The 19554-nt window shown below is 61.5% G+C and overlaps 1 pseudogene; it reads left to right on the top strand.

Moving 5' to 3' along the window:
* The window catches only part of LOC141476093 (carboxy-terminal kinesin 2-like), a 34532-nt pseudogene that overhangs the window by 12969 nt on the left and 2009 nt on the right, over window positions 1–19554 (top strand).

Here is a 19554-nt window from a genome sequence, read left to right as displayed (position 1 = left end):
GGAGGACCCTGTCTGTTCATCTGCCTTTGATCCCGATCCGTGCCTTCCTGACCCCAGAGCTGGAATCCGGTTCCCACTTGTCGCTGAGTCCAGTCTGGGGCTTCCCAGGGGCAGCAGCAGTTGGGACATCAGCAGGAGTGGTTCCACGGGCTGGAGCTGGAGCTGGAAATTCTATGATTCTATGGAGCGGTGCCGCCTCCACCATGTCATGCAGAAGCTCAAGGTGAAGCCTGGGGGAGGGTCAGCAATCATCTGAATCATTCAGAAATCATGGAGGTCCTGGTGGAAAACAGGATGGCCGTGAGCCAGCAATGGGCCCTTGTGGCCAAGAAGGCCAATGGCATCCTGGGGGTCATCAGGAAGAGCGTGACCAGCAGGTGGAGAGAGGTCATCCTCCCCCTCTCCTCTGCCCTGGGGAGGCCCCGTCTGGAGCACTGGGACCAGTTCTGGGCTCCCCTGTTCAAGAAGGACAGGGAACTGCTGGAGAGGGTACAGCAGAGGGCTACAAAGATGCTGAGGGGCCTGGAGCATCTCTCTGATGAGGAAAGGCTGAGGGACTTGGGTCTTTTTAGTCTGGAGAAGAGAAGACTGAGGGGGGATCTGATCAACGCCTATAAATACTTAAAGGGTGGGTGTCGGGAGGACGGGGCCGGTCTTTTTTCAGTGGTGCCCAGGGACAGGACAAGAGGAAACGGGCACAAACTTGAATATAAGAAGTTCCACCTAAACACGAGGAGGAACTTCTTTCCTGGGAGGGTGGCAGAGCCCTGGGACAGGCTGCCCAGGGAGGTGGTGGAGTCTCCTTCTCTGGAGACATTCAAACCCCACCTGGACACCTTCCTCTGGGACCTGCTCTGGGTGGACCTGCTCTGGCAGGGGGTTGGAGGAGATGATCTCCAGAGGTCCCTTGCAACCCCGTGTGATTCTGTGATTCCATAATGTGGTGACACCGTGGGCAGTTTTGCCCAGGGACTTACAGAAGTCGCTTTTGATGAATCTGGTTTTCAGGAATCCTTTCGTCCATCATGCCGCTGCCTTTAGACACATTCAGCACAGGGAGCTCTCGAGGTTTCATCTGTAGGACCTGGCAACGGGGTGTTCCTGCCCGGGGTCTGAGCTGGGAGCCGTGATTTGCTGCGGTCCATTCCCTGTGAGTGTCACTCTGAACTTCCTGAAAGATCTAGAAACACCAGTGGTGTCCCCCGGGGCTGGGTGCTGGGGCCGGTTCTCTTCAACATCTTCATCGATGATCTGCAGGAGGGGATTGAGTGCTCCCTCAAGCACTTCAGAGACGACACCAAGCTGGGTGGGATGTTGATCTGCTGGAGGGCAGGAAGGCTTTGCAGAGGGATCTGGACAGGCTGGATCGATGGGCCGAGGCCAATGGGATGAGGTTCCACAAGGCCAAGTGCCGGGTCCTGCCCTTGGGTCACACCAATCCCATGGATGCTCCAGGCTGGGGCAGAGCGGCTGGAGCTGCCCCAAGGAAGAGGACCTGAGGGTGTTGGTCGACTGTGGGCTGAACATGAGCCAGCAGCGTGCCCAGGTGGCCAAGGAGGCCAGCAGCCTGTGTCAGGAACAGCGTGGTGAGTAGGACTCGGGAGGTGACCGTCCCCCTGTACTGGGCACTGGGGAGGTCCCACCTCAAGGGCTGTGTCCGGTTTTGGGCCCCTCACCACAAAAAAAGACCTTGAGGTGCTGGAGCGGGTCCAGAGAAGGGCAACGGAGCTGGTGAGGGGTCTGGAGACCTTCTGAGGAACAGCCGAAGGAGCTGTGGGTGTTCAGTCTGGAGAAGAGGAGGCTGAGGGGAGACCTTCTCGCTCGCTCCAACTCCCTGAAAGGCGGGTGTAGCCGGGGGGGGGGTGTCGGTCTCTTCTCCCAAGGAACAGGCGATGGGACGAGAGGAGACGGCCTCAAGTTGCACCAGGGGAGGTTCAGATTGGATATTGGGAACAATTTTTCCACAGAAAGTGGAAAATAATGTTGAGGAAGCACAAGAGCCCCGCAGCACAGCCCGAGGCCCGCCGTGGCCCGTCAGGCAGACACCTTTCGGGGGGGGGGGCTCAGGTGGGGGGGGCTCAGGCAGGTGACGCACGGGAGGGGCGGTCTCTCCTCTGGCAGCCGATTGGCTGGGTGGGGCGGCGGGAGAGCCGCGATTGGCGGAGAGCCGCGCTGGGGGGCGGGGCGGGGCGGTTTGAAGGAGCGCGGGGGGAAGATGGGGGCGGTGAGGGCCGGGTTCCTCGCGTTGCGGGGTGTGATGGCAAGGCGGGGGCTGGAGCGGGAGAACCAGAACCCGCGGCAGCGGCAGACGGAGCTGGGACCCGGCGGAGGGAGGCGCCAGCGCTTGGCAGAGGACAAGCGGCGTCTGAAGGAGGAGGTGGAGGAAGGGGGGCGAGCGGTGGCCGAGGCCGAAGGGCAGGCCAGGGCGCTGGCGGCCGCGCTGCAGGAAAGGGAGGTGGGTCACGGAGGGGGGAGATCTCCCTGCTTTCCTCCAGCAAAATGAGGAGACAATTAAAAAAAAAGACACAACATCCGTGTCTTTTGCCGTGTGCGGCCGGTGTTGCCCGAGGAGCAGGAGCACCAGAGGGGGCTGGAGCATCTCCAGTTCCCCCCAAGGACAACACTGTGCTGGTGCCCAAATAGGCATTTCTGTCCCCAAAACAGGTGCTTCCCTCCACACCCCCCCAAGGCAACTTCAACACAGCTGAATAAATGTGGGGGTGCAGAGCCCATGGAGCATGGGGGTGTTTTGGGGTGCAGAGCGCAGGAGGATGGGGACCAGGAGGTGGTGAGTTTGGGGTACCCCCAAAGCACCCCCGGCCTGAGGGGTGGAAGGAGGCGAACATCCGGATGGGGGGGGATGCGGAGGGGTGGGTGTTAAAATGGGGAGGGCCTGGCCTCTCCAAAAACCCACAACCCTCCCATCCAAAAACAGCCTCCCAACTCCCAGCCCCTCCCCAAGCCCCTCAACCCAAACTGAGACCCCCCCTCAGTACCTCAGAACGCCCCCAGTCCTCCTACAGCCCCCCTGTGCCTCCCCAAACCTTCCAGAGCCCTAATCCCCCCAGTGTCCCCACAGGTGCCCCACCAGCAGCACCAGCCGCCGCCCCCCGCCCCAAGCGCCCCCCCTGGGACCTGAAGGGGCAGGTGTCAGACCTGCGGGCTGCGCTGGGGGACAGCCGCCGGGTGAGAGCGGGGCTGGAGCAGCAGGTCCAGGAGCTGCGCCAGCGCCTGGAGCAGCAGGAGAAGGAGCTGCAGGAACAGCAGCAGCAGGGGACCCTCCTCACCCTCCGCCTCGAGTGAGACCCCCCCCGCCCCCCACCCCGGGAATTGGGGTGTCACTTCCCCCCCCTAACACGAGGTGTGCGTGTCCCCCAGGAGCACGGAGAAGGAGCTGACGAGCTGCCGGGATGAGAGAGATCAATGGCGGAGGGAGGCGCAGCGCTTGGCAGAGGACAAGCGGCGTCTGGAGGAGGAGGTGGAGGAAGGGGGGCGAGCGGTGGCCGAGGCCGAAGGGCAGGCCAGGGCGCTGGCGGCCGCGCTGCAGGAAAGGGAGGTGGGTCACGGAGGGGGGAGATCTCCCTGCTTTCCTCCAGCAAAATGAGGAGAAAAATAAAAAAAAAGGTGGTTTTCTGCTCCGATTGCTCTCAGCCCCAAAGCGCCACCCGGGAGCGGGGCTGTCTCAGCACCCCGCAGTCGAGGCTGGTTTCTGTGTGTGTGCGTCCCCCCAACCAGGGCTGCTTTTCCACCCCTGCGGAGCCAGTCTTTCCCCCTCCTGTGTTAACCGAGGGCTGTTCTCCTCCCCCCCCAGGTCCAGCTGCAGGTGACAGAGGGGCACCTGCGGGCGGAGGCAGCGCTGGCAGCCGAGCTGCGACTGGAGGCAGCCGCCCAGAAGCAGAAGGTGGAGCAGCAGGGGGAGCAGCTCCACGGGCAGGAGATGGAGCGTCGTCGTCTCCATAATCTGGTCCAGGAGCTCAAGGTGAAGCCGGGAGGGGGTCTGGGGGGGGGGGTGGGAAATCATCTGAATCCCCCGCCCCGTACCTCCAAAATCACGGCTCTTCCCCTTCTGCAGGGCAACATCCGTGTCTTTTGCCGTGTGCGGCCGGTGTTGCCCGAGGAGCAGGAGCACCAGAGGGGGCTGGAGCATCTCCAGTTCCCCCCAAGGACAACACTGTGCTGGTGCCCAAATAGGCATTTCTGTCCCCAAAACAGGTGCTTCCCTCCACACCCCCCCAAGGCAACTTCAACACAGCTGAATAAATGTGGGGGTGCAGAGCCCATGGAGCATGGGGGTGTTTTGGGGTGCAGAGCGCAGGAGGATGGGGACCAGGAGGTGGTGAGTTTGGGGTACCCCCAAAGCACGCCCGGCCTGAGGGGTGGAAGGAGGCGAACATCCGGATGGGGGGGGATGCGGAGGGGTGGGTGTTAAAATGGGGAGGGCCTGGCCTCTCCAAAAACCCACAACCCTCCCATCCAAAAACAGCCTCCCAACTCCCAGCCCCTCCCCAAGCCCCTCAACCCAAACTGAGACCCCCCCTCAGTACCTCAGAACGCCCCCAGTCCTCCTACAGCCCCCCTGTGCCTCCCCAAACCTTCCAGAGCCCTAATCCCCCCAGTGTCCCCACAGGTGCCCCACCAGCAGCACCAGCTGCCGCCCCCCGCCCCAAGTGCCCCCTGGTACCTGAAAGGGCAGGTGACAGACCCGTGGGCTGCGCTGAGGGACAGCCGGGGAGCGACGGTGGGGCTGGAGCGGGGGAAGTGGGAGGCCCTCTGTCTGAGATGAGTCCCCCCAGCAATCGGGGTGTCGTGTCCCCCCCCCAGGAGCCTGGAGCTGGAGCTGGTGACCTGGCGGAGGGAGGCTGAAAGTTTGGCAAAGGAGAAGCGGCTGGAGGAACGCAAGGAGGGAGCTGGCGGCTGCGCTGCAGGAGAGGGATGTGTGTCACGGGGCGGGAGTTCTTCCTGCTTTCCTCCAGAAAAAGTAGGAAAAAAAGATGGTTTTTTGCACTGATGGCCCGGTTTGAGGCAAAACAGAACCAACTTCCTGGTCAGTAATTTTACTTCTCAACTCGGCCTCTTCCGACTCTCTGAAATTAACAGTGTCTTGTGGAGAAAACCGCTGGTTCTTGGAGCGCCCGGAGCAAGGTCTGTGCGTCACGCCAAGGGCCGAGGAGCAGAGAGGCTCCTGCTTCCACTTATTGCTGTCACAACCAAGGGCATCCCATTTCGTCATTGGCCCCATTGGAGGGTCAGAAGCGGGAAAAAGCGTGGAAGGGTCCCACTCCCAGGGAGGAGGGGGACAGGAGAGGTGACCCCAGACTGACCAAGGGGGTGTTCCATCCCATCTGCCCCACGCTCAGGATAAAAGCTGAGGGATCAAAGGGTCAGCTCTTTCTCCAATGGCCGACGTCCGAGGAGGACCCTGTCTGTTCATCTGCCTTTGATCCCGATCCGTGCCTTCCTGACCCCAGAGCTGGAATCCGGTTCCCACTTGTCGCTGAGTCCAGTCTGGGGCTTCCCAGGGGCAGCAGCAGTTGGGACATCAGCAGGAGTGGTTCCACGGGCTGGAGCTGGAGCTGGAAATTCTATGATTCTATGGAGCGGTGCCGCCTCCACCATGTCATGCAGAAGCTCAAGGTGAAGCCTGGGGGAGGGTCAGCAATCATCTGAATCATTCAGAAATCATGGAGGTCCTGGTGGAAAACAGGATGGCCGTGAGCCAGCAATGGGCCCTTGTGGCCAAGAAGGCCAATGGCATCCTGGGGGTCATCAGGAAGAGCGTGACCAGCAGGTGGAGAGAGGTCATCCTCCCCCTCTCCTCTGCCCTGGGGAGGCCCCGTCTGGAGCACTGGGACCAGTTCTGGGCTCCCCTGTTCAAGAAGGACAGGGAACTGCTGGAGAGGGTACAGCAGAGGGCTACAAAGATGCTGAGGGGCCTGGAGCATCTCTCTGATGAGGAAAGGCTGAGGGACTTGGGTCTTTTTAGTCTGGAGAAGAGAAGACTGAGGGGGGATCTGATCAACGCCTATAAATACTTAAAGGGTGGGTGTCGGGAGGACGGGGCCGGTCTTTTTTCAGTGGTGCCCAGGGACAGGACAAGAGGAAACGGGCACAAACTTGAATATAAGAAGTTCCACCTAAACACGAGGAGGAACTTCTTTCCTGGGAGGGTGGCAGAGCCCTGGGACAGGCTGCCCAGGGAGGTGGTGGAGTCTCCTTCTCTGGAGACATTCAAACCCCACCTGGACACCTTCCTCTGGGACCTGCTCTGGGTGGACCTGCTCTGGCAGGGGGTTGGAGGAGATGATCTCCAGAGGTCCCTTGCAACCCCGTGTGATTCTGTGATTCCATAATGTGGTGACACCGTGGGCAGTTTTGCCCAGGGACTTACAGAAGTCGCTTTTGATGAATCTGGTTTTCAGGAATCCTTTCGTCCATCATGCCGCTGCCTTTAGACACATTCAGCACAGGGAGCTCTCGAGGTTTCATCTGTAGGACCTGGCAACGGGGTGTTCCTGCCCGGGGTCTGAGCTGGGAGCCGTGATTTGCTGCGGTCCATTCCCTGTGAGTGTCACTCTGAACTTCCTGAAAGATCTAGAAACACCAGTGGTGTCCCCCGGGGCTGGGTGCTGGGGCCGGTTCTCTTCAACATCTTCATCGATGATCTGCAGGAGGGGATTGAGTGCTCCCTCAAGCACTTCAGAGACGACACCAAGCTGGGTGGGATGTTGATCTGCTGGAGGGCAGGAAGGCTTTGCAGAGGGATCTGGACAGGCTGGATCGATGGGCCGAGGCCAATGGGATGAGGTTCCACAAGGCCAAGTGCCGGGTCCTGCCCTTGGGTCACACCAATCCCATGGATGCTCCAGGCTGGGGCAGAGCGGCTGGAGCTGCCCCAAGGAAGAGGACCTGAGGGTGTTGGTCGACTGTGGGCTGAACATGAGCCAGCAGCGTGCCCAGGTGGCCAAGGAGGCCAGCAGCCTGTGTCAGGAACAGCGTGGTGAGTAGGACTCGGGAGGTGACCGTCCCCCTGTACTGGGCACTGGGGAGGTCCCACCTCAAGGGCTGTGTCCGGTTTTGGGCCCCTCACCACAAAAAAAGACCTTGAGGTGCTGGAGCGGGTCCAGAGAAGGGCAACGGAGCTGGTGAGGGGTCTGGAGACCTTCTGAGGAACAGCCGAAGGAGCTGTGGGTGTTCAGTCTGGAGAAGAGGAGGCTGAGGGGAGACCTTCTCGCTCGCTCCAACTCCCTGAAAGGCGGGTGTAGCCGGGGGGGGGGTGTCGGTCTCTTCTCCCAAGGAACAGGCGATGGGACGAGAGGAGACGGCCTCAAGTTGCACCAGGGGAGGTTCAGATTGGATATTGGGAACAATTTTTCCACAGAAAGTGGAAAATAATGTTGAGGAAGCACAAGAGCCCCGCAGCACAGCCCGAGGCCCGCCGTGGCCCGTCAGGCAGACACCTTTCGGGGGGGGGGGCTCAGGTGGGGGGGGCTCAGGCAGGTGACGCACGGGAGGGGCGGTCTCTCCTCTGGCAGCCGATTGGCTGGGTGGGGCGGCGGGAGAGCCGCGATTGGCGGAGAGCCGCGCTGGGGGGCGGGGCGGGGCGGTTTGAAGGAGCGCGGGGGGAAGATGGGGGCGGTGAGGGCCGGGTTCCTCGCGTTGCGGGGTGTGATGGCAAGGCGGGGGCTGGAGCGGGAGAACCAGAACCCGCGGCAGCGGCAGACGGAGCTGGGACCCGGCGGAGGGAGGCGCCAGCGCTTGGCAGAGGACAAGCGGCGTCTGAAGGAGGAGGTGGAGGAAGGGGGGCGAGCGGTGGCCGAGGCCGAAGGGCAGGCCAGGGCGCTGGCGGCCGCGCTGCAGGAAAGGGAGGTGGGTCACGGAGGGGGGAGATCTCCCTGCTTTCCTCCAGCAAAATGAGGAGACAATTAAAAAAAAAGACACAACATCCGTGTCTTTTGCCGTGTGCGGCCGGTGTTGCCCGAGGAGCAGGAGCACCAGAGGGGGCTGGAGCATCTCCAGTTCCCCCCAAGGACAACACTGTGCTGGTGCCCAAATAGGCATTTCTGTCCCCAAAACAGGTGCTTCCCTCCACACCCCCCCAAGGCAACTTCAACACAGCTGAATAAATGTGGGGGTGCAGAGCCCATGGAGCATGGGGGTGTTTTGGGGTGCAGAGCGCAGGAGGATGGGGACCAGGAGGTGGTGAGTTTGGGGTACCCCCAAAGCACGCCCGGCCTGAGGGGTGGAAGGAGGCGAACATCCGGATGGGGGGGGATGCGGAGGGGTGGGTGTTAAAATGGGGAGGGCCTGGCCTCTCCAAAAACCCACAACCCTCCCATCCAAAAACAGCCTCCCAACTCCCAGCCCCTCCCCAAGCCCCTCAACCCAAACTGAGACCCCCCCTCAGTACCTCAGAACGCCCCCAGTCCTCCTACAGCCCCCCTGTGCCTCCCCAAACCTTCCAGAGCCCTAATCCCCCCAGTGTCCCCACAGGTGCCCCACCAGCAGCACCAGCCGCCGCCCCCCGCCCCAAGCGCCCCCCCTGGGACCTGAAGGGGCAGGTGTCAGACCTGCGGGCTGCGCTGGGGGACAGCCGCCGGGTGAGAGCGGGGCTGGAGCAGCAGGTCCAGGAGCTGCGCCAGCGCCTGGAGCAGCAGGAGAAGGAGCTGCAGGAACAGCAGCAGCAGGGGACCCTCCTCACCCTCCGCCTCGAGTGAGACCCCCCCCGCCCCCCACCCCGGGAATTGGGGTGTCACTTCCCCCCCCTAACACGAGGTGTGCGTGTCCCCCAGGAGCACGGAGAAGGAGCTGACGAGCTGCCGGGATGAGAGAGATCAATGGCGGAGGGAGGCGCAGCGCTTGGCAGAGGACAAGCGGCGTGTGGAGGAGGAGGTGGAGGAAGGGGGGCGAGCGGTGGCCGAGGCCGAAGGGCAGGCCAGGGCGCTGGCGGCCGCGCTGCAGGAAAGGGAGGTGGGTCACGGAGGGGGGAGATCTCCCTGCTTTCCTCCAGCAAAATGAGGAGAAAAATAAAAAAAAAGGTGGTTTTCTGCTCCGATTGCTCTCAGCCCCAAAGCGCCACCCGGGAGCGGGGCTGTCTCAGCACCCCGCAGTCGAGGCTGGTTTCTGTGTGTGTGCGTCCCCCCAACCAGGGCTGCTTTTCCACCCCTGCGGAGCCAGTCTTTCCCCCTCCTGTGTTAACCGAGGGCTGTTCTCCTCCCCCCCCAGGTCCAGCTGCAGGTGACAGAGGGGCACCTGCGGGCGGAGGCAGCGCTGGCAGCCGAGCTGCGACTGGAGGCAGCCGCCCAGAAGCAGAAGGTGGAGCAGCAGGGGGAGCAGCTCCACGGGCAGGAGATGGAGCGTCGTCGTCTCCATAATCTGGTCCAGGAGCTCAAGGTGAAGCCGGGAGGGGGTCTGGGGGGGGGGGTGGGAAATCATCTGAATCCCCCGCCCCGTACCTCCAAAATCACGGCTCTTCCCCTTCTGCAGGGCAACATCCGTGTCTTTTGCCGTGTGCGGCCGGTGTTGCCCGAGGAGCAGGAGCACCAGAGGGGGCTGGAGCATCTCCAGTTCCCCCCAAGGACAACACTGTGCTGGTGCCCAAATAGGCATTTCTGTCCCCAAAACAGGTGCTTCCCTCCACACCCCCCCAAGGCAACTTCAACACAGCTGAATAAATGTGGGGGTGCAGAGCCCATGGAGCATGGGGGTGTTTTGGGGTGCAGAGCGCAGGAGGATGGGGACCAGGAGGTGGTGAGTTTGGGGTACCCCCAAAGCACGCCCGGCCTGAGGGGTGGAAGGAGGCGAACATCCGGATGGGGGGGGATGCGGAGGGGTGGGTGTTAAAATGGGGAGGGCCTGGCCTCTCCAAAAACCCACAACCCTCCCATCCAAAAACAGCCTCCCAACTCCCAGCCCCTCCCCAAGCCCCTCAACCCAAACTGAGACCCCCCCTCAGTACCTCAGAACGCCCCCAGTCCTCCTACAGCCCCCCTGTGCCTCCCCAAACCTTCCAGAGCCCTAATCCCCCCAGTGTCCCCACAGGTGCCCCACCAGCAGCACCAGCTGCCGCCCCCCGCCCCAAGTGCCCCCTGGTACCTGAAAGGGCAGGTGACAGACCCGTGGGCTGCGCTGAGGGACAGCCGGGGAGCGACGGTGGGGCTGGAGCGGGGGAAGTGGGAGGCCCTCTGTCTGAGATGAGTCCCCCCAGCAATCGGGGTGTCGTGTCCCCCCCCCAGGAGCCTGGAGCTGGAGCTGGTGACCTGGCGGAGGGAGGCTGAAAGTTTGGCAAAGGAGAAGCGGCTGGAGGAACGCAAGGAGGGAGCTGGCGGCTGCGCTGCAGGAGAGGGATGTGTGTCACGGGGCGGGAGTTCTTCCTGCTTTCCTCCAGAAAAAGTAGGAAAAAAAGATGGTTTTTTGCACTGATGGCCCGGTTTGAGGCAAAACAGAACCAACTTCCTGGTCAGTAATTTTACTTCTCAACTCGGCCTCTTCCGACTCTCTGAAATTAACAGTGTCTTGTGGAGAAAACCGCTGGTTCTTGGAGCGCCCGGAGCAAGGTCTGTGCGTCACGCCAAGGGCCGAGGAGCAGAGAGGCTCCTGCTTCCACTTATTGCTGTCACAACCAAGGGCATCCCATTTCGTCATTGGCCCCATTGGAGGGTCAGAAGCGGGAAAAAGCGTGGAAGGGTCCCACTCCCAGGGAGGAGGGGGACAGGAGAGGTGACCCCAGACTGACCAAGGGGGTGTTCCATCCCATCTGCCCCACGCTCAGGATAAAAGCTGAGGGATCAAAGGGTCAGCTCTTTCTCCAATGGCCGACGTCCGAGGAGGACCCTGTCTGTTCATCTGCCTTTGATCCCGATCCGTGCCTTCCTGACCCCAGAGCTGGAATCCGGTTCCCACTTGTCGCTGAGTCCAGTCTGGGGCTTCCCAGGGGCAGCAGCAGTTGGGACATCAGCAGGAGTGGTTCCACGGGCTGGAGCTGGAGCTGGAAATTCTATGATTCTATGGAGCGGTGCCGCCTCCACCATGTCATGCAGAAGCTCAAGGTGAAGCCTGGGGGAGGGTCAGCAATCATCTGAATCATTCAGAAATCATGGAGGTCCTGGTGGAAAACAGGATGGCCGTGAGCCAGCAATGGGCCCTTGTGGCCAAGAAGGCCAATGGCATCCTGGGGGTCATCAGGAAGAGCGTGACCAGCAGGTGGAGAGAGGTCATCCTCCCCCTCTCCTCTGCCCTGGGGAGGCCCCGTCTGGAGCACTGGGACCAGTTCTGGGCTCCCCTGTTCAAGAAGGACAGGGAACTGCTGGAGAGGGTACAGCAGAGGGCTACAAAGATGCTGAGGGGCCTGGAGCATCTCTCTGATGAGGAAAGGCTGAGGGACTTGGGTCTTTTTAGTCTGGAGAAGAGAAGACTGAGGGGGGATCTGATCAACGCCTATAAATACTTAAAGGGTGGGTGTCGGGAGGACGGGGCCGGTCTTTTTTCAGTGGTGCCCAGGGACAGGACAAGAGGAAACGGGCACAAACTTGAATATAAGAAGTTCCACCTAAACACGAGGAGGAACTTCTTTCCTGGGAGGGTGGCAGAGCCCTGGGACAGGCTGCCCAGGGAGGTGGTGGAGTCTCCTTCTCTGGAGACATTCAAACCCCACCTGGACACCTTCCTCTGGGACCTGCTCTGGGTGGACCTGCTCTGGCAGGGGGTTGGAGGAGATGATCTCCAGAGGTCCCTTGCAACCCCGTGTGATTCTGTGATTCCATAATGTGGTGACACCGTGGGCAGTTTTGCCCAGGGACTTACAGAAGTCGCTTTTGATGAATCTGGTTTTCAGGAATCCTTTCGTCCATCATGCCGCTGCCTTTAGACACATTCAGCACAGGGAGCTCTCGAGGTTTCATCTGTAGGACCTGGCAACGGGGTGTTCCTGCCCGGGGTCTGAGCTGGGAGCCGTGATTTGCTGCGGTCCATTCCCTGTGAGTGTCACTCTGAACTTCCTGAAAGATCTAGAAACACCAGTGGTGTCCCCCGGGGCTGGGTGCTGGGGCCGGTTCTCTTCAACATCTTCATCGATGATCTGCAGGAGGGGATTGAGTGCTCCCTCAAGCACTTCAGAGACGACACCAAGCTGGGTGGGATGTTGATCTGCTGGAGGGCAGGAAGGCTTTGCAGAGGGATCTGGACAGGCTGGATCGATGGGCCGAGGCCAATGGGATGAGGTTCCACAAGGCCAAGTGCCGGGTCCTGCCCTTGGGTCACACCAATCCCATGGATGCTCCAGGCTGGGGCAGAGCGGCTGGAGCTGCCCCAAGGAAGAGGACCTGAGGGTGTTGGTCGACTGTGGGCTGAACATGAGCCAGCAGCGTGCCCAGGTGGCCAAGGAGGCCAGCAGCCTGTGTCAGGAACAGCGTGGTGAGTAGGACTCGGGAGGTGACCGTCCCCCTGTACTGGGCACTGGGGAGGTCCCACCTCAAGGGCTGTGTCCGGTTTTGGGCCCCTCACCACAAAAAAAGACCTTGAGGTGCTGGAGCGGGTCCAGAGAAGGGCAACGGAGCTGGTGAGGGGTCTGGAGACCTTCTGAGGAACAGCCGAAGGAGCTGTGGGTGTTCAGTCTGGAGAAGAGGAGGCTGAGGGGAGACCTTCTCGCTCGCTCCAACTCCCTGAAAGGCGGGTGTAGCCGGGGGGGGGGTGTCGGTCTCTTCTCCCAAGGAACAGGCGATGGGACGAGAGGAGACGGCCTCAAGTTGCACCAGGGGAGGTTCAGATTGGATATTGGGAACAATTTTTCCACAGAAAGTGGAAAATAATGTTGAGGAAGCACAAGAGCCCCGCAGCACAGCCCGAGGCCCGCCGTGGCCCGTCAGGCAGACACCTTTCGGGGGGGGGGGCTCAGGTGGGGGGGGCTCAGGCAGGTGACGCACGGGAGGGGCGGTCTCTCCTCTGGCAGCCGATTGGCTGGGTGGGGCGGCGGGAGAGCCGCGATTGGCGGAGAGCCGCGCTGGGGGGCGGGGCGGGGCGGTTTGAAGGAGCGCGGGGGGAAGATGGGGGCGGTGAGGGCCGGGTTCCTCGCGTTGCGGGGTGTGATGGCAAGGCGGGGGCTGGAGCGGGAGAACCAGAACCCGCGGCAGCGGCAGACGGAGCTGGGACCCGGCGGAGGGAGGCGCCAGCGCTTGGCAGAGGACAAGCGGCGTCTGAAGGAGGAGGTGGAGGAAGGGGGGCGAGCGGTGGCCGAGGCCGAAGGGCAGGCCAGGGCGCTGGCGGCCGCGCTGCAGGAAAGGGAGGTGGGTCACGGAGGGGGGAGATCTCCCTGCTTTCCTCCAGCAAAATGAGGAGACAATTAAAAAAAAAGACACAACATCCGTGTCTTTTGCCGTGTGCGGCCGGTGTTGCCCGAGGAGCAGGAGCACCAGAGGGGGCTGGAGCATCTCCAGTTCCCCCCAAGGACAACACTGTGCTGGTGCCCAAATAGGCATTTCTGTCCCCAAAACAGGTGCTTCCCTCCACACCCCCCCAAGGCAACTTCAACACAGCTGAATAAATGTGGGGGTGCAGAGCCCATGGAGCATGGGGGTGTTTTGGGGTGCAGAGCGCAGGAGGATGGGGACCAGGAGGTGGTGAGTTTGGGGTACCCCCAAAGCACCCCCGGCCTGAGGGGTGGAAGGAGGCGAACATCCGGATGGGGGGGGATGCGGAGGGGTGGGTGTTAAAATGGGGAGGGCCTGGCCTCTCCAAAAACCCACAACCCTCCCATCCAAAAACAGCCTCCCAACTCCCAGCCCCTCCCCAAGCCCCTCAACCCAAACTGAGACCCCCCCTCAGTACCTCAGAACGCCCCCAGTCCTCCTACAGCCCCCCTGTGCCTCCCCAAACCTTCCAGAGCCCTAATCCCCCCAGTGTCCCCACAGGTGCCCCACCAGCAGCACCAGCCGCCGCCCCCCGCCCCAAGCGCCCCCCCTGGGACCTGAAGGGGCAGGTGTCAGACCTGCGGGCTGCGCTGGGGGACAGCCGCCGGGTGAGAGCGGGGCTGGAGCAGCAGGTCCAGGAGCTGCGCCAGCGCCTGGAGCAGCAGGAGAAGGAGCTGCAGGAACAGCAGCAGCAGGGGACCCTCCTCACCCTCCGCCTCGAGTGAGACCCCCCCCGCCCCCCACCCCGGGAATTGGGGTGTCACTTCCCCCCCCTAACACGAGGTGTGCGTGTCCCCCAGGAGCACGGAGAAGGAGCTGACGAGCTGCCGGGATGAGAGAGATCAATGGCGGAGGGAGGCGCAGCGCTTGGCAGAGGACAAGCGGCGTCTGGAGGAGGAGGTGGAGGAAGGGGGGCGAGCGGTGGCCGAGGCCGAAGGGCAGGCCAGGGCGCTGGCGGCCGCGCTGCAGGAAAGGGAGGTGGGTCACGGAGGGGGGAGATCTCCCTGCTTTCCTCCAGCAAAATGAGGAGAAAAATAAAAAAAAAGGTGGTTTTCTGCTCCGATTGCTCTCAGCCCCAAAGCGCCACCCGGGAGCGGGGCTGTCTCAGCACCCCGCAGTCGAGGCTGGTTTCTGTGTGTGTGCGTCCCCCCAACCAGGGCTGCTTTTCCACCCCTGCGGAGCCAGTCTTTCCCCCTCCTGTGTTAACCGAGGGCTGTTCTCCTCCCCCCCCAGGTCCAGCTGCAGGTGACAGAGGGGCACCTGCGGGCGGAGGCAGCGCTGGCAGCCGAGCTGCGACTGGAGGCAGCCGCCCAGAAGCAGAAGGTGGAGCAGCAGGGGGAGCAGCTCCACGGGCAGGAGATGGAGCGTCGTCGTCTCCATAATCTGGTCCAGGAGCTCAAGGTGAAGCCGGGAGGGGGTCTGGGGGGGGGGTGGGAAATCATCTGAATCCCCCGCCCCGTACCTCCAAAATCACGGCTCTTCCCCTTCTGCAGGGCAACATCCGTGTCTTTTGCCGTGTGCGGCCGGTGTTGCCCGAGGAGCAGGAGCACCAGAGGGGGCTGGAGCATCTCCAGTTCCCCCCAAGGACAACACTGTGCTGGTGCCCAAATAGGCATTTCTGTCCCCAAAACAGGTGCTTCCCTCCACACCCCCCCAAGGCAACTTCAACACAGCTGAATAAATGTGGGGGTGCAGAGCCCATGGAGCATGGGGGTGTTTTGGGGTGCAGAGCGCAGGAGGATGGGGACCAGGAGGTGGTGAGTTTGGGGTACCCCCAAAGCACCCCCGGCCTGAGGGGTGGAAGGAGGCAAACATCCGGATGGGGGGGGATGCGGAGGGGTGGGTGTTAAAATGGGGAGGGCCTGGCCTCTCCAAAAACCCACAACCCTCCCATCCAAAAACAGCCTCCCAACTCCCAGCCCCTCCCCAAGCCCCTCAACCCAAACTGAGACCCCCCCTCAGTACCTCAGAACGCCCCCAGTCCTCCTACAGCCCCCCTGTGCCTCCCCAAACCTTCCAGAGCCCTAATCCCCCCAGTGTCCCCACAGGTGCCCCACCAGCAGCACCAGCTGCCGCCCCCCGCCCCAAGTGCCCCCTGGTACCTGAAAGGGCAGGTGACAGACCCGTGGGCTGCGCTGAGGGACAGCCGGGGAGCGACGGTGGGGCTGGAGCGGGGGAAGTGGGAGGCCCTCTGTCTGAGATGAGTCCCCCCAGCAATCGGGGTGTCGTGTCCCCCCCCCAGGAGCCTGGAGCTGGAGCTGGTGACCTGGCGGAGGGAGGCTGAAAGTTTGGCAAAGGAGAAGCGGCTGGAGGAACGCAAGGAGGGAGCTGGCGGCTGCGCTGCAGGAGAGGGATGTGTGTCACGGGGCGGGAGTTCTTCCTGCTTTCCTCCAGAAAAAGTAGGAAAAAAAGATGGTTTTTTGCACTGATGGCCCGGTTTGAGGCAAAACAGAACCAACTTCCTGGTCAGTAATTTTACTTCTCAACTCGGCCTCTTCCGACTCTCTGAAATTAACAGTGTCTTGTGGAGAAAACCGCTGGTTCTTGGAGCGCCCGGAGCAAGGTCTGTGCGTCACGCCAAGGGCCGAGGAGCAGAGAGGCTCCTGCTTCCACTTATTGCTGTCACAACCAAGGGCATCCCATTTCGTCATTGGCCCCATTGGAGGGTCAGAAGCGGGAAAAAGCGTGGAAGGGTCCCACTCCCAGGGAGGAGGGGGACAGGAGAGGTGACCCCAGACTGACCAAGGGGGTGTTCCATCCCATCTGCCCCACGCTCAGGATAAAAGCTGAGGGATCAAAGGGTCAGCTCTTTCTCCAATGGCCGACGTCCGAGGAGGACCCTGTCTGTTCATCTGCCTTTGATCCCGATCCGTGCCTTCCTGACCCCAGAGCTGGAATCCGGTTCCCACTTGTCGCTGAGTCCAGTCTGGGGCTTCCCAGGGGCAGCAGCAGTTGGGACATCAGCAGGAGTGGTTCCACGGGCTGGAGCTGGAAATTCTATGATTCTATGGAGCGGTGCCGCCTCCACCATGTCATGCAGAAGCTCAAGGTGAAGCCTGGGGGAGGGTCAGCAATCATCTGAATCATTCAGAAATCATGGAGGTCCTGGTGGAAAACAGGATGGCCGTGAGCCAGCAATGGGCCCTTGTGGCCAAGAAGGCCAATGGCATCCTGGGGGTCATCAGGAAGAGCGTGACCAGCAGGTGGAGAGAGGTCATCCTCCCCCTCTCCTCTGCCCTGGGGAGGCCCCGTCTGGAGCACTGGGACCAGTTCTGGGCTCCCCTGTTCAAGAAGGACAGGGAACTGCTGGAGAGGGTACAGCAGAGGGCTACAAAGATGCTGAGGGGCCTGGAGCATCTCTCTGATGAGGAAAGGCTGAGGGACTTCTTTAAACATTTAAACTTTGCAGTTTTTCTACTTCAAAAGCAGCAAGCTCAAAAAATAGGATAGCTACCCAACTCCAATCTAGTACATTACCGCTCCTGCAGTAATTATATTTTCATTAACAGCCTTTATCTTGATGTAGCACAACAAAGCCGAGTTCCATCCTCTTTCCCAAGGTCGAAACGATGCACAACCCAAGCACTAAAAATAATAATTGTGTGAGCCGATGCAGGCAGGACGCAGGAACAACCACAAAAACACAGCTTAAAGGCAAAGAACAAATTTAACCTCGGCACCTCATGGATCGGGGAATCTCTGAGGCAGTCCCCGGGCAGAGGAAGGCAAGCAGGGGATGCAGGAGCAAGATGATGAGGGGCCTGGAGCACCTCTCTGATGAGGAAAGGCTGAGGGACTTGGGTCTTTTTAGTCTGGAGAAGAGAAGACTGAGGGGGGATCTGATCAACGCCTATAAATACTTAAAGGGTGGGTGTCGGGAGGACGGGGCCGGTCTTTTTTCAGTGGTGCCCAGGGACAGGACAAGAGGAAACGGGCACAAACTTGAGTATAAGAAGTTCCACCTAAACACGAGGAGGAACTTCTTTCCTGGGAGGGTGGCAGAGCCCTGGGACAGGCTGCCCAGGGAGGTGGTGGAGTCTCCTTCTCTGGAGACATTCAAACCCCACCTGGACACCTTCCTCTGGGACCTGCTCTGGGTGGACCTGCTCTGGCAGGGGGTTGGAGGAGATGATCTCCAGAGGTCCCTTGCAACCCCGTGTGATTCTGTGATTCCATAATGTGGTGATACCGTGGGCAGTTTTGCCCAGGGACTTACAGAAGTCGCTTTTGATGAATCTGGTTTTCAGGAATCCTTTCGTACATCATGCCGCTGCCTTTAGACACATTCAGCACAGGGAGCTCTCGAGGTTTCATCTGTAGGACACGCAGGACCTGCCACCGGGGTGTTCCTGCCCGGGGTCTGAGCTGGGAGCCGTGATTTGCTGCGGTCCATTCCCTGTGAGTGTCACTCTGAACTTCCTGAAAGATCTAGAAACACCAGTGGTGTCCCCCGGGGCTGGGTGCTGGGGCCGGTTCTCTTCAACATCTTCATCGATGATCTGCAGGAGGGGATTGAGTGCTCCCTCAAGCACTTCAGAGACGGCACCAAGCTGGGTGGGATGTTGATCTGCTGGAGGGCAGGAAGGCTTTGCAGAGGGATCTGGACAGGCTGGATCGATGGGCCGAGGCCAATGGGATGAGGTTCCACAAGGCCAAGTGCCGGGTCCTGCCCTTGGGTCACACCAATCCCATGGATGCTCCAGGCTGGGGCAGAGCGGCTGGAGCTGCCCCAAGGAAGAGGACCTGAGGGTGTTGGTCGACTGTGGGCTGAACATGAGCCAGCAGCGTGCCCAGGTGGCCAAGGAGGCCAGCAGCCTGTGTCAGGAACAGCGTGGTGAGTAGGACTCGGGAGGTGACCATCCCCCTGTACGGGGCACTGGGGAGGTCCCACCTCAAGGGCTGTGTCCGGTTTTGGGCCCCTCACCACAAAAAAAGACCTTGAGGTGCTGGAGCGGGTCCAGAGAAGGGCAACGGAGCTGGTGAGGGGTCTGGAGACCTTCTGAGGAACAGCCGAAGGAGCTGTGGGTGTTCAGTCTGGAGAAGAGGAGGCTGAGGGGAGACCTTCTCGCTCGCTCCAACTCCCTGAAAGGCGGGTGTAGCCGGGGGGGGGGGTGTCGGTCTCTTCTCCCAAGGAACAGGCGATGGGACGAGAGGAGACGGCCTCAAGTTGCACCAGGGGAGGTTCAGATTGGATATTGGGAACAATTTTTCCACAGAAAGTGGAAAATAATGTTGAGGAAGCACAAGAGCCCCGCAGCACAGCCCGAGGCCCGCCGTGGCCCGTCAGGCAGACACCTTTCGGGGGGGGGGGGGGGGGGGGGGGCTCAGGTGGGGGGGGCTCAGGCAGGTGACGCACGGGAGGGGCGGTCTCTCCTCTGGCAGCCGATTGGCTGGGTGGGGCGGCGGGAGAGCCGCGATTGGCGGAGAGCCGCGCTGGGGGGCGGGGCGGGGCGGTTTGAAGGAGCGCGGGGGGAAGATGGGGGCGGTGAGGGCCGGGTTCCTCGCGTTGCGGGGTGTGATGGCAAGGCGGGGGCTGGAGCGGGAGAACCAGAACCCGCGGCAGCGGCAGACGGAGCTGGGACCTGGCGGAGGGAGGCGCCAGCGCTTGGCAGAGGACAAGCGGCGTCTGGAGGAGGAGGTGGAGGAAGGGGGGCGAGCGGTGGCCGAGGCCGAAGGGCAGGCCAGGGCGCTGGCGGCCGCGCTGCAGGAAAGGGAGGTGGGTCACGGAGGGGGGAGATCTCCCTGCTTTCCTCCAGCAAAATGAGGAGACAATTAAAAAAAAAGACACAACATCCGTGTCTTTTGCCGTGTGCGGCTGGTGTTGCCCGAGGAGCAGGAGCACCAGAGGGGGCTGGAGCATCTGCAGTTCCCCCCTGAGGACAACACTGTGCTGGTGCTCTCCAGGCCAAATGAGTTTTTTAAGGACAAAAGGGGGGCTTTCCAGCTCCTGCTCACCCAGGGGACCCGAGGATGGAGTTGGGGACCCCTCAAAAAAACCCCTTTTTCCCCCCAGAAAAAGTCTCATCTGGGGCGCGAGTCCCGAGGCGACGTACGCTACGACTTCAGCTTTGACCGCGTCTTCCCCCCGGCTGCCTCCCAGCAGGAGATCGCGCTGCTGGTGCAGGTCCCAGATTCCCCCTTCCCCTCGAAATCT

Source organism: Numenius arquata, chromosome 28 (genome assembly GCF_964106895.1).
Source record: "Numenius arquata chromosome 28, bNumArq3.hap1.1, whole genome shotgun sequence".
NCBI lineage: Eukaryota > Metazoa > Chordata > Aves > Charadriiformes > Scolopacidae > Numenius > Numenius arquata.
This window is presented reverse-complemented; position numbering and strand designations above follow the sequence as displayed.